The sequence below is a fragment of the Pogona vitticeps genome, chromosome 3, assembly GCF_051106095.1.
Source record: "Pogona vitticeps strain Pit_001003342236 chromosome 3, PviZW2.1, whole genome shotgun sequence".
NCBI lineage: Eukaryota > Metazoa > Chordata > Lepidosauria > Squamata > Agamidae > Pogona > Pogona vitticeps.
The window spans coordinates 22,174,170-22,189,374 of NC_135785.1; the positions used below are offsets into that span (position 1 = coordinate 22,174,170).

Consider the following 15,205-nt stretch of genomic DNA (forward strand, 5'->3'; position numbering starts at 1 on the left):
AGTGGGGTCTCGACTTACAAACTTAATCCGTATTGGAAGGCAGTTCTCAGGTTGAAAAGTTCATGTCGAATCTTCATTTCCCATAGGAATGCATTGAAAACCATTTAATCCGTATCTGCTCTTTTCGTCCACAGAAACGAATGGGAAGCTGCTATTCTGCCTTCTGCCACTAGAGGGGGATAATTTTTTTCTTTTTTCCTTTTAACCTAAGATGACTTAGCTTTTAAAAAAAGGAAAAAAAGAGTTCGTAACTCGAATCTAAGTTCGCAAGTCGAGTCCATATATTCCAATGAGAGCGGTTCGTAAGTCGAAATGTTCGTATGTCGAGCCGTTCGTAAGTCGAGACCCCACTGTAATTAATTCATAGGGTCAGTATAGGTTGGAAGCAATCTGACAACCCATAGCAACACAAGAATTTTAAGAATACTTACTAAATCCCATACGCTTCTCAATTTAGTCTTTATCTGATATACCTTGATCTACAATACCTTGCCTCTAACACAGTAAGAGCTCTTTTATTATCAGGGTCTTTGAGGGCTTAATCACATGGGCCATTTGAATAGTTTCAATTTCCTACTTCACTTATACTGATAGATATTTATGTATAGTCACACGGTTTATAAATAAAGGTAAAGGTAAAGGTTCCCCTTGACAATTTTTTGTCCAGTCGTGTTCGACTCTAGGGGGCGGTGCTCATCCCCGTTTCCAAGCCATAGAGCCAGCGTTTTGTCCGAAGACAATCTTTCCGTGGTCACATGGCCAGTGCAACTTAGACACGGAACGCTGTTACCTTCCCACTGAAGTGGTCCCTATTTATCTACTTGCATTTGCATGCTTTTGAACCGCTAGGTTGGCGGGAGCTGGGACAAGCGACAGGAGCTCACTCCGTCGCGTGAATTCGATCTTACGACTGCTTGGTCTTCTGACCCTGCAGCACAGGCTTCTGCGGTTTAGCCCGCAGCGCCACCACGTCCCCACACGGTTTATAACTCGTGGTATATAAATGGGAGCATTAATCATCATCATCATTGTAGAACTGTAGAGCTGAAAGGGACCCTATGGATTACCAAGTCCAGCCCCTGTCAAAGAGGGACAGTGAGGAATCAAGCTCCCAACCTCTGGCTCCACTGACACAGCTGTCTTTTCTTTTGACACATTTCTTAAACTTTGAACAGATTTTGTAGGCTACACAAGCCATCCCAACGATATTGATTCATCTTCCATTCTGTTTCAAGGAGCATACTGCTCTAAAATTGCTTTATTTAAAAAAAAAACCTAAATGATATATCACTAAAGCAGAATCTAAATTCATGTGAAAAACTTTAGAAGGCAATATTGGAAGATGTTTCCTAACACAAGGTTTTCCTTGGCAGCTCTTCAGTTTTAGGATGCTATGTTTCTCAAAGGACATTAGGTAGGGGAAGGGACAAGCAGGGATGAATGTTGCAAGAAAGTGATGCAGCACTAAACACTTGGGGCAGAGTATAGCGATACATCACTTAGCATTTGAAAAATATTTTTAAAGAGAACAAGCATGGTTGCCATGCACTGAAAATTCAAGTGGGTGCAAAGTAAATTGACAGCAATGATCACACTGCTGTGGATAGAAGCGATTCAGGAATTGGATCATTTTAAAAAGCCCATTGCATCAAGGTTGAAAAAAAATCAGTCAGTTGGCCAAATGAATCTATCTTACCTGTGTGTCATGTGAACAGAAATTTATAAAGTGCTTTAAATAATGGCAGAATTTATGTAACTGAAGTTATTAGGTTCTGTGTGATTATGCCCTAAGTTTACAAAAATGTTTCTGTGCCAATAAAGTATCATTTCCCTTTGGAAAGCAAGGCATGTGTGCATGCACACTGAGAGATATTCCATCCAGTACTTCTAATTCTTTAAAGTCCATGAACCAAAGCAGCAGCCCTCACAGACATGCTCAATTTACATTGTTAAATTATTTTGTTGTTATTATTCTCACAACTGCAAAGACTCTTCTCAAGACCAACAGAAAAAAAATTATCCTCTTGCAAGCAAGGAGAAAGATTTTGTGGTTTCTCCGCCTTACCCACCAAAATGGGATAAGCAGATTTATCTCTACTTTTTTCTTGACAGTCTAAACATGTGCGGTTTTGCATGTTAATCTCACTTAAATCATAGCACCATCATGACGGCCAAGAAGAAAACAGAGTTTTCTACAGCAGCCTTAATAGTATATCCATTTTCTCAGGAATATGTACTGTACCATTTTGTTGTAGAAAAGAATGCATAATTTACAGTGAATATAATAAAACAAGCATTTCTAACTGTGTATATGTCCAGTCTGTTGGTCCCTGATTATGAAATATGTATTTAAATAGGAAAAAAGAAAGCACACTGCAGTGAATAGATTGCCTGACTGTCCTCAGTTTGTTTGTTTGTTTGTTTGTTTGCTTGCTTGCTTGCTTGCTTGCTTGCTTGCTTGCTTGCTTGCTTGCTTGCTTGCTTGCTTGCTTGCTTGTTTTACCCTACCTTTCTCCTTGAAAAGGACCCAAGGCAGCTTACAACATTGAAAGACAACATTTAAAGTTGAAAACAATGAGTATACAACAGCAGTTCACATCATTAAAAGACCATATTTAAAGCTAAGAACAATGACTATATAAAGGTATCTTACATGATTAAGAGGCAATATTAAAGCTATGAACAATAAGTATACAATTTTTAAAAAAATGTTCCTCTTAGAAATGGAAGAAACAAAAAAGCAAAACACCAGTAGTACTAAAAATCCAGTCAAAGCTGTAATACATAGATTACAAAATGTTAGCTGGGGGAGAATTTGAAACCAACTTGCATTCTGTACTATCTCCATCTAAGTGTACCTGGCCTCAACATCATCAGTCATGTGAATCTGAGACAATAATAACAGCATATAAATTTGGAACTACTCACAAGAACTTGATGCACAGCCTTTGAGAAGATTATTTATCTTGGAAACTTTAGGCTGGCTGGCTGGCTGGCTGGCTGGCTGGCTGGCTGGCTGGTTGGTTGGTTGGTTGGTTGGTTGGTTTTATATTCTTCATGGTTGATTAAAGGTATCACTTCTTCCTGCATTTGTATTGCAGTGGACAAGCATCAGCCGGCTCTGGCTTTATTCATTCCCATCATTATTGTCTTTTCCATAGAATACTCTCTTCTTACAATGTGCCCAAAGTAGGACAGCTTCAGCTTCAGCTTCAACATTTTTGACTCCAGTACTAGTTCAGGCTTGATTTGTTCTAGGACCCACCTGTTCATCTTTCTGACACTCCAAAGTATCCTCAAAACTCTCCTACAGTACAACATTTCAAACAAATCAAAAACATTTTCCTGTCAGCTTTCTTTAATGTCCAGCTTTCACACCCATACATAGTGATTGGGAAAACAAGAGTGTGGATGATCTTGCTCTTAGTATCCAGTGACACATCCTTACACTTGATCTTTTTAATTCCTTCACTGCTGCACTTCCTAGTCTCAGTCTTCTTCTGAATTCCTGGCTGCCATCTGTATTTAGGTTACCTCTTGATTATTGTGGATTTCAATCAAGTTTGGTCAAGATTCCCACACCTAATAAAATCAGCAGCTGCTTCTTTTCTCTTTTTTAATAGACAGTTTCATTCCTTCTGGATAAAAGAAACAAGTCCTGCTTCTAAATCTACTAAAAGCATTAACAGCATGGTAACCAAACAAATGAACAACACTTACTTCTGTTTCTCATATGAGACAGTTGCATCTCCCTCAATCTTTTATCCTTTAAAAAAATGGATATGAAATCCTAAGAGATTCTTCTTGAAAGACTAGAGTTCTCAACTAAATTAATGAAGCCGTTTTATCAAGATGGCTGCATTGCTTATTACTGTAGCACAAGAGAGCAGTTGATCACACTTTACACCAGACACTGATATTTTGGAGAATTTGTCAAGTAGGCTGTGGGGAGATGCTGTAGTATTGTAAAGTGACATTTTAATCTTTGTCATGCCAGTTCTGAGGCCTTTCTAACCAGAAAAAGCTATGGATGGCAGAAAGAGAGACTGAATTAAACTTTTAAATCTAAAGTTCAGAGACTACGTTGTTTTCCCCAAGAAATTAGTGTGCCTAGAAACATACCTTCTACTGAGTCAATATAGTGGTTCATCAGACCCTGTGTTGTGGGCCATACCTGGCAGTGCTTGTATGGAGCTCCAGGCAAGATATTACCTTGCTCTAATAATCTGATAAATGGTGCACAGTCCTTTGTTCGCCTATGACTAGACATCAATATTTTAGCAACAGTACCTAAATTAATTGCCGGTACTATATGTAGTATATCACCATCTTCCACAGTGTATTTAAAACAGTTTAGCAGTAATATATTCCAATGGAATTAGCTGACACTGTCCAATAATCTGAATAAAATCACAACACCAAAAAAATAGGTCCACACCTACAGCATTGATTATATTCTAACTCATTTATGTCTAAATCTAGATATTAATCCCACTTGGCCTTGAGATCCAGAGTTAGCCATTGGAAAGTAATGATGTATTGTTTTTAGCCAATTTGCTTTCAAATTGATTCACACCAAATTCTTACCAACATTGTCCATTACCCACCTCTGACAAAAATGGCACACCAAGGTCCCCCATGATATTCTGATTAGCAAGCTGACAACATGTGGACTGAATAACACAAGTGTTAAGCCGATACACAGTTAGTTGCAGAATCATGCTCAGAGAGTGTTTATCAATGGCTCCTTCTCAAACTGGGAGCGAGGTAACAAATGAGGTATCAGAAAGCTCAGACCTGGGTCCGGTGCTCTTCAACATTTTTATTAATAACTTGGATGGGAAGGCACAGGGAATGCTTATTAGATTTGTGGATGATATTGTTATAGATCACATGCTGACTGTGAGCCAGAGGTGCAGTGTGTCTGCAAAAAAGGCAAAAGTTATTCTAGGCTTCATTAACAGAATTATAGTCTCCAAATCTTATGAAGTATTAGTTCCCCTCTATTCAGTACTGGTTAGGCCTCATCATGAGTACTGGGTCCAGTTCTGGACAGTGTACTTTAAGAAGGTTGCAGAAAAACTAGAACAGGTTCAGAGGAGGGCAAGAAGGATGATCAGGGAACTGGAAACCAAGCTCTATGGGGAAAGACTGGAAGAACTGAGCATGTTTAGCCTCGAGAAAAGAAAGCTGAGGGGAGATATGATGTTGTTGTTGTTTAGTCATTAAGTCATGTCCAACTTTTCATGACCCTCTTCATGGACCAGAGCACGCCAGGCCTCCCTGTCTTCCACTGCCTCCTAGAGTTGGGTCAAATTCGAGTTGGTAGCTTCGATGACACTGTCCAACCATGTCATCCTCTGTCATCCCCTTCTCCTCTTGCATTCACTCTTTCCAAACATCAGGGTCTTTTCCAGGAGATTTCTCTTCTTACCAGAGAGAGCACTTTTCAAATACAGTACTTGAAAGGTAGTCATACAGAGGAGGGGGAAGGTCTGTTCTTGATCATTCCAGAGTGCAGGACACATAATGGACTCAAGAAGCAAAATTTGGCTGAATACAAACAAAAAAAACCTCCTAACCATTACAACAGTATAGCAATGGACTCATTGGGAGGTGATGAGTGCTCCAGCACTGGAGGCATTCAAGAAGAAAAATTAGACAGTCATCTGTGAGATCTGCTTTGATTTGAATTTCTGCACTGAGCAGGGGGTTGGACCTAGTGACCTTATAGGCACCTTCAAACTCCATTATCCTAGGATTCTATAGTTTTATTTAGTATATTTTTACCCTCCAAGTTAGAAACCTTTTAATTTTTATTGTAAAAACATCTACCAATCTTGAGGAAAGTGACCCTTTTCAGAAAGTGCCAGAGAAGAGTAAAAATCATAGCATATGTATCTTCTAAAAATTGAGCATTGGCTACCGCTGAGTTCTCAAATATAGCAATGTTTGGCCACCAGAGACAAAATCCCTTCTATATCAGCATGAGCCATACATAACATAAGATGTTCAGTGCTTATAATGGTGTTTTATTTCAGACGTTTGTTACTCAAACCATGGGAAAGCCATGGACAACCCATCTAGTAGTTCTTGGCAATTTTCAGGCCAGAAGTTTTCTCCAACTTCGTTACACAGAATTCCCTTGAGACCAGCCAGAGCCAATTTGGTACCTGCTTAGGTTGGACATATTCACCATCTCAGGGGAAAGCTTACAACTGCACTGTGTTGTTTTCCAGGCTTATTCAGCCCTGTTTGCTTCAAGCAACAGTACAATCCTTTGGAGAGTTAGCAGATGCAAGGAAGCAGCCGAACATAAAATTGTGACAAAGGAGTAAAGAATCAAGGAGACAATAAAGGATGATTTTTGTCTCTTTTCCTTTTTTAAAAAAAAAGAGTCAGTGCAGAAGCTCTACTGAAATGAAATAACATTCACAAAAATCTATCCAGAAAGAATAGTTCTGATGCAGTGTCAAACTGCACACAACGTTGATATTGGTCGCAGGGTGAAGGGCACAAATCCAATGAGGTTTCTACAGTATAGAAGTAAAATGCATTGCTTTAAAGTATATCCTGGCATTAAAGCACCATAATGGCCATCACTCTGGGTCCACAAACCAAGAATTCTGCACCAATACTACTTACTCCCCCACAGTCTGCTTGCCAGAAAAGAAGCCTACACTCTTATTCATACCTACCTAGAAATAATTCCAGCTGAACCCAATGTAATTTAGCTCTGAAGAAACATGTATAAGATTGCAGTGTAAGCTAATCATGTTTATTTCCGTTGTTTGTTTGAGTATTTCCATTCTTCTGGCCATCTTGTGGGGGTGGATATTTGGGCCCCAGGGAGACTATTTCGTGCTACAAAAAGTTAGGAAACCATTAGAATTTATTCCCATTGCTTTTCTCCAGTTTGGGTGGGGACAATTTATGCCTCAAATAACTAAGAGGAATAATAATAATAATTATGGTCATTTTGAGTTTTTTGGGCTCTTTGGCCATGTTCTGAAGGTTGTTCTTCCTAACGTTTTGCCAGTCTCTATGGCCGGTATCTTCAGAGGACAGAGCACTCTGTGCTCACCAGAGCACATTAGGAAGAACAACCTTCAGAACACGGTCAAAGAGCCTGGAAAACCCACAACAACCATTAGATACCAGCCGTGAAAGCCTTCGCAAATACAATAATAATTATCATCACCATCTCAAAACTGCAGAGCTGGAAGAAACCCTGTAGATCATCAATTCCAGCCCCTGTCAAAATGGGATAGCAGGTAATTGAACTCACAACCTCTGGCTTCACAGCCAGAAACCTAAATCACTGAGTGATCCAGCAGTTGCATGCCATCAGATCAGTTCTGATTTATGGTGACTCTTTTCAGGGGTTTTTAGGTAGAGAGTACTTTGAAATGGTTTATCTTTCTTTTCTCATAGGGGCACCCTGGGACTTCATAGCTTGCCCAAGGCCACACAGGCTAGCTCTTCTGGTATGCACTGTGGGGGAATTGAACCCCCAGACGCTGGCTCCACAGCCAGATGCCTAAAGCACTGTGCTATTCAGTCAGGAACCTGGAGCAAGGGGAGGCCAGAATTTGATGGTGTGATTGAAACACAAATATGCATGCCTTGAACATATCCTTATGTGCTACATCTCAACAATTCTGTGGATAAGCACATAGCATATCCTGGCCATCATGCCAGTTTTGAAAATGGCCATGGAGCGACCTTACTGCAGCAATGTTTTGTCAGCATGATTATATGTTCTAGGTAGAGACAGTGGGGTGGACCTCCTCATACTAATTGTTTTTTGTGCATAATTGCAGCAGAAAGGTTCAGAAGTTCAGGTCCTATTGACAAGAGAGTAAATTTTATTTTTATGTATGCAACTACATTACATCAGCTGTAATTTAAGTGCACACTATAGCAGGGGGAATCGAACTGTCTCAGCTTTGGAGAAGCTGATTAATTGCACAGTTGCTGATTAATTCTGCTGCTGGATTTTTGCTTCAGAACAGAGTCCCCTGATGTTGCAGGATCTCTTTTCCCTTCCTTACCATGTAAAAGCTCTTATATTTCCTTTAGACATATAGGAACTTGTGTGGTCATCTTCCCAAATGAGCTTTCCCCCTTCTTTGTACATCTAAGGGTTCTTTCTGGAGTCGGTGAAGTAGTAGATGTACGAGATGGAGTTTGGAAGTTGCTACTGGGGCCACAGTAGGATTCTAATGCTGCCTCCTGCTTCTTATAGAGAGAAAGTAGGAGATCCTTCTTGATTACCCTCAGCCCTACACTTTCACTCCTCCAGTGTAAGTCAAAATGTGGCCCTTTGTTAGCCTTCTGGCAATAATAATGAGAGGGACTGCCCCCAAGCATGAGGTCATTGGGAATTCCTTGGTCCTCCTTGGTCCCTCTATAATTTTTTATTGAAACTGTATTTCTGCCCTTCACGTCTTTATCAAAAAAAAAAAGTGTGAAGTAAGATTCCTACATAAACACACTCAGAAACTTTCCTATGATCAAGAATTCTGATGAGGTAGGATTCTTGGCTACAGATCCCAGAAACCCTCAACCAGCAGGCAGTACGAGGGACTAATATCTTCCGCCTCCAATAAAGGAGACATTTCTCAGTGCACCCAGATGAATATGTGTAGAGTGTCACTAAAGAGCACACTTAGAATCACCTTTCAGTTGTTTATACCTAGTGAATAAAGGTCAGAAGCTTCCTGCTATCAGAAGAAAAGATTGTCCCGGAACTAACATTTGTAGCCCAGCTCATCTAGATGCACCTGGCCATTCTGTTATGGTTTTTATCCCTAAATTAGATTATGCTTCACTTTGGCCATTCTGCAAAGCTTTGCTGCTCCCTTTGTCCTCTCAACACAAAACCTCTGAACACAGGCCTGCAAGAACCATCATCTCTCTCTCCAGGCTGGATTTTAAATCATCCACAAAGTCAGCTCTAGATTCACTGCAAGGAGAATCAAGGCCGCAAAATCATCATCACCAGCATTATTATCATTTCAGCATCATCGTATGCACAGTAGTGCGTAGTAACTAAATAAAGAGGGCGTGGGAAGAAAAAATTCTTGGATCTGCACACTAACATAGTGAGTCTCTCTGAGCCTGTCAGAGAAGCTGGGAGCAATACCATCATGAGGCTAGACTCCATAACAAGGCTGGACTCTTAGCAAGGTCACTCAAGGCAGACTATTCACAGCTGAAGCATCCACCATAATCAGGAGTAACAGACATATCAGCAGAAGAGACTGAAGAGTTCTGATAGTGATGGAGGCAGAAAAACTTCTGGAGGGCAGCCACTGGCCGGCAGCGGCAGTTGAAGATGCTGCTGCTGAAGGATCTTTTGCAGATATTGGCAGTGACACTCGAGCTAACTTTTGTTGGTACTGCACAAAAGAAGGCAATGGTAAACCATTGCTGAATCTTTCTTACCTTGTAAACCCTATGATGAAATAGACCAAAATGAAATAAGAAGTAGTGCTGGAAGATGAGACTCCCAGGTCAGCATTTAGGGAAAGCAAAGGACAATTATAAATAGTGCTGTTGCTAAGGTGGCACTTAGATGTAAGTTGAAAGGACATCTGACATATACATGTGACAAACCCAGACCTACTGGGATATGCCACACGTTAACTAAGCTGCCACCAACCATTCCCTGTAAGAAGTCACACAGACCAGGGATGGATTTTTAACCAATAAAAGAATAAGGTTTATTTAAAACAACACACAGGGAAAATAAAATGATCAGGTGAATAAGATAAAGTAACGTGGCTTATTCTCATTCATACATGCATACAGTTTGGTTCACACAGAACCCTTAACTTGAAGCACAGACCCTGAACCTATCAGTTCTGGCTAACCAACAGACACCTGAACCTATCAGGTTGGTACTCTGACACACAGTAGTACCCTGTCTGACACACAGACTCCCACACCAGCTTCTTCTTCCCAGCTGCTGCTTCTTCACATCCCAGCGTCTGAACTTCTCCACACAGGCTTCACCTATATATACAGTACAGCCCCTCCTCCTGATGTCCCGCCTTCCACTCCCCATAGGATGGAACTTTCCCTCCAAACCCATGACAGACAGGTAACATCAGTGCTGTATGTAACACCTCCCCTCTTTATAAGTTGTTTTGTAGGGGGAAAGCTAAGGTGCTTTTTCCCAAAAAAACAACCTGGATAAAACACACAACAACAGTTATACATACCATATCATACTTACTTATACTTACATTCTAAGTTAACCATAGCAATTAGGCATTTAAACATTTACCATATACATTACATCAATTTACCTTTATTCATACAAACCAAATTCAAGAAAAACCAGGTACATTTAACCTTTTGTCATCAATATATATACATAGTCCATGTTTCTTTCGCCGTCTTCATTCTTCAGGTCTTCTTGACAAGGCGTCAGCAACACAGTTCACTGACCCTCTGACCACCTTCACTTCAAAGTCATAGTCCTGTAGGTTTAAAGCCCACCTCATAAGTTTGCTATTGTGGGTTTTCATTGTCTTTAACCATTGCAGTGGTGAATGGTCAGTGCACAGAACAAAATGTCTTCCCCAGATGTAAGGCTTGGCCTTCTGGATCGCGTAGACTATGGCCAAACACTCCTTCTCCACGGTTGCCAAATGTCTCTCACCTTTTTGAAGTTTCCTACTCAGGTAGGACACTGGATGCTGGTCACCATTCTCATCCTCCTGGCACAGAACTGCTCCTACCCCGCTGTTAGACGCATCGGTGTAGATGATGAACTCCCTGTCGAAGTCTGGAGCACGCAGCACTGGATAGTTGATGAGCGCCTGCTTCAACCTCTGGAACGCCTCCTCACAGTCGCTGGTCCACGGGATGCGGTCATCAGCCTTCTTCCTCGTCAGATCGGTCAGCGGAGCCGCAATCTCGCTAAACCTCGGGATGAACTTTCTGTAGTAGCCCACCAACCCAAGAAATGATTTGACTTTTTTCTTGGTGTTGGGTCTGGGCCAATCACGAACAGCTTCTATTTTGGCCTCCAGGGGTTTTATCACTCCTCCCCCTACCATGTGACCCAAGTATTTTCTTTCTGGACTACCCAGCTGCAGTTTGTTCACTTTGCAGGGCCTAGGCCACAGCACTTCCTCCCCTGGGTCAAAGTGCCTCTCCCTGCCTTCCTGGTCATCCCAAGCTTTCTTTCTGACCTTTTGAGCTTGCAGGGTCTCTGCTGCTAGCTCTAGGTTTCTCTTTAGGTCATTCCTTAAAGAGTCTATATCTGTCACAACATCTTGTGGGTCATCCTGGGTGATCTGCTCCCAATTTTGTTTGATCAAATCAAGGGGCCCTTTCACCCTTCTCCCAAATAAAAGTTCAAATGGACTGAACCCGGTACTGGCTTGTGGCACTGATCGATAAGCAAACAAAAGGGATTGCAGCTTCTGGTCCCAATTGTTTGGATTCTCTGCCAAGTAAGCCCTAATCATGCGCATTAGAGTCCCATTGAACTTCTCAGTTAACCCATTACTTTCAGGATGATAGGCAGTGGTTTCCTTGTGCTTAATTCCACAGATTTGCCATAAGCGTTTCATGAGCTTCGATGTAAATGATGCTCCCAAATCTGTGATTATTTCTGAGGCAAATCCCATCCTGGACATATACCCCACCAAGGCATCTGCCACTGTGTTAGTTTCAATGTTAGTCAAGGGTATGGCTTCAGGGTACCTTGTGGCATGGTCCACAATGGTGAGAATGAACCTGTTCCCCCTCTTTGTGGCCTTGGGCAAAGGTCCCACAATATCCACCCCTATGCATTTGAACGGAGTGTCAATCACAGGCAAAGGGCACAACTTTGCTTTGGTCCTGTCGCGGTTATTCCCCTGCCTTTGACACACATCACATTGTTTACAGAACTCCCTGATCTGCTTCCCTATGTCAGGCCAGTAGAAATTCTGTGTGATTCTCTGCTGTGTTTTGTTCACCCCTAAGGGTGCAGCAAACATGTCAGAGTGCCCCCTTTGTAAGATCATGGGGCGATACTTTTCAGGTACCACCAGCTGACTTCTGATCCCATCTCCCCCTGTTGAGATATTCCTCAGGGTCTCTCTATATAAAATCCCCTTTTTCTCCAGAAATGTCACTGGGTTTTCAGGTGTTAGCTGGGCGTCAGTCACCTGTTCAAAACACTTCTGGAGAGTGGCGTCTGCCTTTTGCTCTTGTCCAAATCTGCTGTCTGTGGTTAAGGTTTCCACCACAGCTTCTGAACTCCCCTCTGCTTCCGTCTCTGGCTCATCATTACCCCCTTGAACTGTCCCCGTGGTGGCTTGTGAACGTGTAATCACTAGCACCCGTTTCACATGTTCAGCCAGGTCATTTCCCACGAGCACGGCTGCTGGCAGAGTCGATGAAATCGCTAGCCGCCAAACTCCCCTCCAGCCTTGAAAGTTCACAGGTACCTCCGCGACTGGCAGTGAGATTATCTGCCCCTCAATCCCTGCCACCTTCATGCTCTCATTTGGGATTACATATTCCCTAGGAATAATATCTGGATGGCACAGGGTCACCTGAGAACAAGTGTCCCGCAGCCCCCGATACTGACGGTTAAGTATTCCTACGTCCACCCCTGCTGTCTCAAACAACTGAGAATCTGTTCTCACCAGCAGGCAGCGCCTGACTTCTACAAGAGGACCATTTTCCTCAGCCTGATCAGCAGATGTAGCTGTTCCAGATTGAGTCGCCATGGCAACAGGCTCCCTCAGTGACAATGAGCCTTGCTCTTTCTGGACACAGAACACAGCTTTTGGCTTGGTCCCACTCGAATCCTGAGGCACCATTCCTTTTAGCTGCTTTAATTTCTCACACTCTGAGATTAGATGGCCCTTTCCCTGACAGAAATAACATTTTCTGGTGTATTTTGATTCTCTCTCATCTTGTTTTGGTTTTCCCTCCAAAATCTGAGGTCTTGGTTTCATGTCTGAGGGCTTCCCTTCACCATGGGCCCCTCCCCCTTGCTGGCTTTTCCCTGGTCCCTGAGAGTACTTGCTGTAGGTTTCTTTGGGTTTTCCTACAGATTTCTCCTCACCTAAGGGCTTTCTTATCTGGTGAATAAAATCTGCGATCTCGGCGGCTTCTACCACAGATTTTGGTTTCCTTTCCCTCACCTGGAATTTCAATTCCCCATGCAGGACTGAATAGAACTGTTCCAGCGCTATCAAATCTTTGAGCTGCTGAAAGGTCTCTGTCCCCTCCTGAGATAGCCATTTCTCAAGCAGCCTCACCACTTGGGCCCCCACTTGGGTAAAAGTCTGCTCTGGTTTCTTTGTGAGGGACCTGAATCTTTGCCTCAGCTGTTCCGCATTTATCCCATGTCTTGCAAACACCAGTTTTTTAAACTCTGCAAAATCTTTCATCAGTTCCTCAGGCATCTCGGCATAGACTTCAGCCAGGCTACCACTGATTAAAGATCGCGTGATGGTCATCTTCTCAGTTTCCCTCACTGAGAAGTCCACAAACGCTCTTTCCACTAAGGAAAAGAACACCTCAGGACAATCTCCCTTGTGGTACACAGGGAATTTCTTCAGGTCAGCTTTAGACAATTGGCCTCCCTCAGAATCCCTATTGTTATTATTGTTCTGGTTCATCATTTCCAATTTTCTTAATTCAAATGCCATTTTCTCTCTCTCCAATCTTTCTGCTCTTTCCATTCTCTCTATTTCAAATTGCCTTTGTTTCTCTCTTTCCTCCATTCTTTCTCTCTCTAATCTTTCCTCCATTTCCCTCACCCTCAGTTCATGCTGTTGGGCTAGGAGCAATTTTCTGAGTTCTGGGTTCTGCTCTCCTGTGCTGTCACCCTGCACTGAGCCAAATTCATCCTCAGAACCTTGGTCTACCTGGGGGTCTTTCACTTCACCCATTTCTGCCATCTGGCTTCCAGTCAAGGGCATAATCCCCCCTCAGAACAGGCTGCTTTAAAAAGTCAAGCCTCAAAATAAAACGACCACTTTTTTTTTCTTTTGCCTCAGAACCAGCTTTCTCTATAGATTGCTGCTGTCCTTCAGCACTACTTGCAACAGTTGCGAGCTAGAGTCTACCCCCCTCTGCTGGGCCTCTCAGCAGACAAGCTAGCTCACTGCTATTTCACAGTTTTGCCTCAGCTTTTTCCCGCCAAAACAGGCTGCCTCAGAGCACCCTAATCTAGTCCCCAATCTGAGGTTACACGTTCTTCTACTAGTGCACCCCCCCGTGAGGTACACCTAGAAGATTACCTACGTGCTCTCAGATTGTCCCTGACTAGACCCCCCTTGCTCTGGGCACACTTGCCAAGGCTTTGCTGGACCGCTGGACAACTGGACCAGTCGTATCCCACACGCTGGACACCAATCAATGTGACAAACCCAGACCTACTGGGATATGCCACACGTTAACTAAGCTGCCACCAACCATTCCCTGTAAGAAGTCACACAGACCAGGGATGGATTTTTAACCAATAAAAGAATAAGGTTTATTTAAAACAACACACAGGGAAAATAAAATGATCAGGTGAATAAGATAAAGTAACGTGGCTTATTCTCATTCATACATGCATACAGTTTGGTTCACACAGAACCCTTAACTTGAAGCACAGACCCTGAACCTATCAGTTCTGGCTAACCAACAGACACCTGAACCTATCAGGTTGGTACTCTGACACACAGTAGTACCCTGTCTGACACACAGACTCCCACACCAGCTTCTTCTTCCCAGCTGCTGCTTCTTCACATCCCAGCGTCTGAACTTCTCCACACAGGCTTCACCTATATATACAGTACAGCCCCTCCTCCTGATGTCCCGCCTTCCACTCCCCATAGGATGGAACTTTCCCTCCAAACCCATGACAGACAGGTAACATCAGTGCTGTATGTAACAATACAGAAGTGAAAAGAAAGTCCCATGCTGCATAACACACACAAATGGAATATGGAACATGAGCCATATGAATCAATGTAAACGTGAAACCATAAAGCAAGAAATAGAATGTTTAAAGACTGCAGCGCTTGGTTCAAAATAGTTGCCAATAGCTCCTAATTTACTTTCTTAAAATTTAAAAATCAATGATTTTGCAAACATGTCAACTCACTTGAAGATTTTTAGCATTCTACTTCTAATGTCTGGGCTTAACGTTTTGGCCCACCTGCAAGCAATACTGGGAAATAAGTGCAATATAGCA

General features: G+C 42.5%; 1 long non-coding RNA gene across 1 annotated transcript in view; it reads right to left on the reverse strand.

Moving 5' to 3' along the window:
* Nucleotides 1-9,701: 9,701 nt before the first annotated feature.
* Nucleotides 9,702-15,205, reverse strand: part of LOC144587781 (uncharacterized) — a 244,065-nt gene continuing 238,561 nt past the window's right edge. The window contains exon 2 of the long non-coding RNA XR_013542925.1: nt 9,702-10,196. This is a non-coding gene — a long non-coding RNA (uncharacterized LOC144587781). The remainder of the gene's footprint in view (nt 10,197-15,205) is intronic.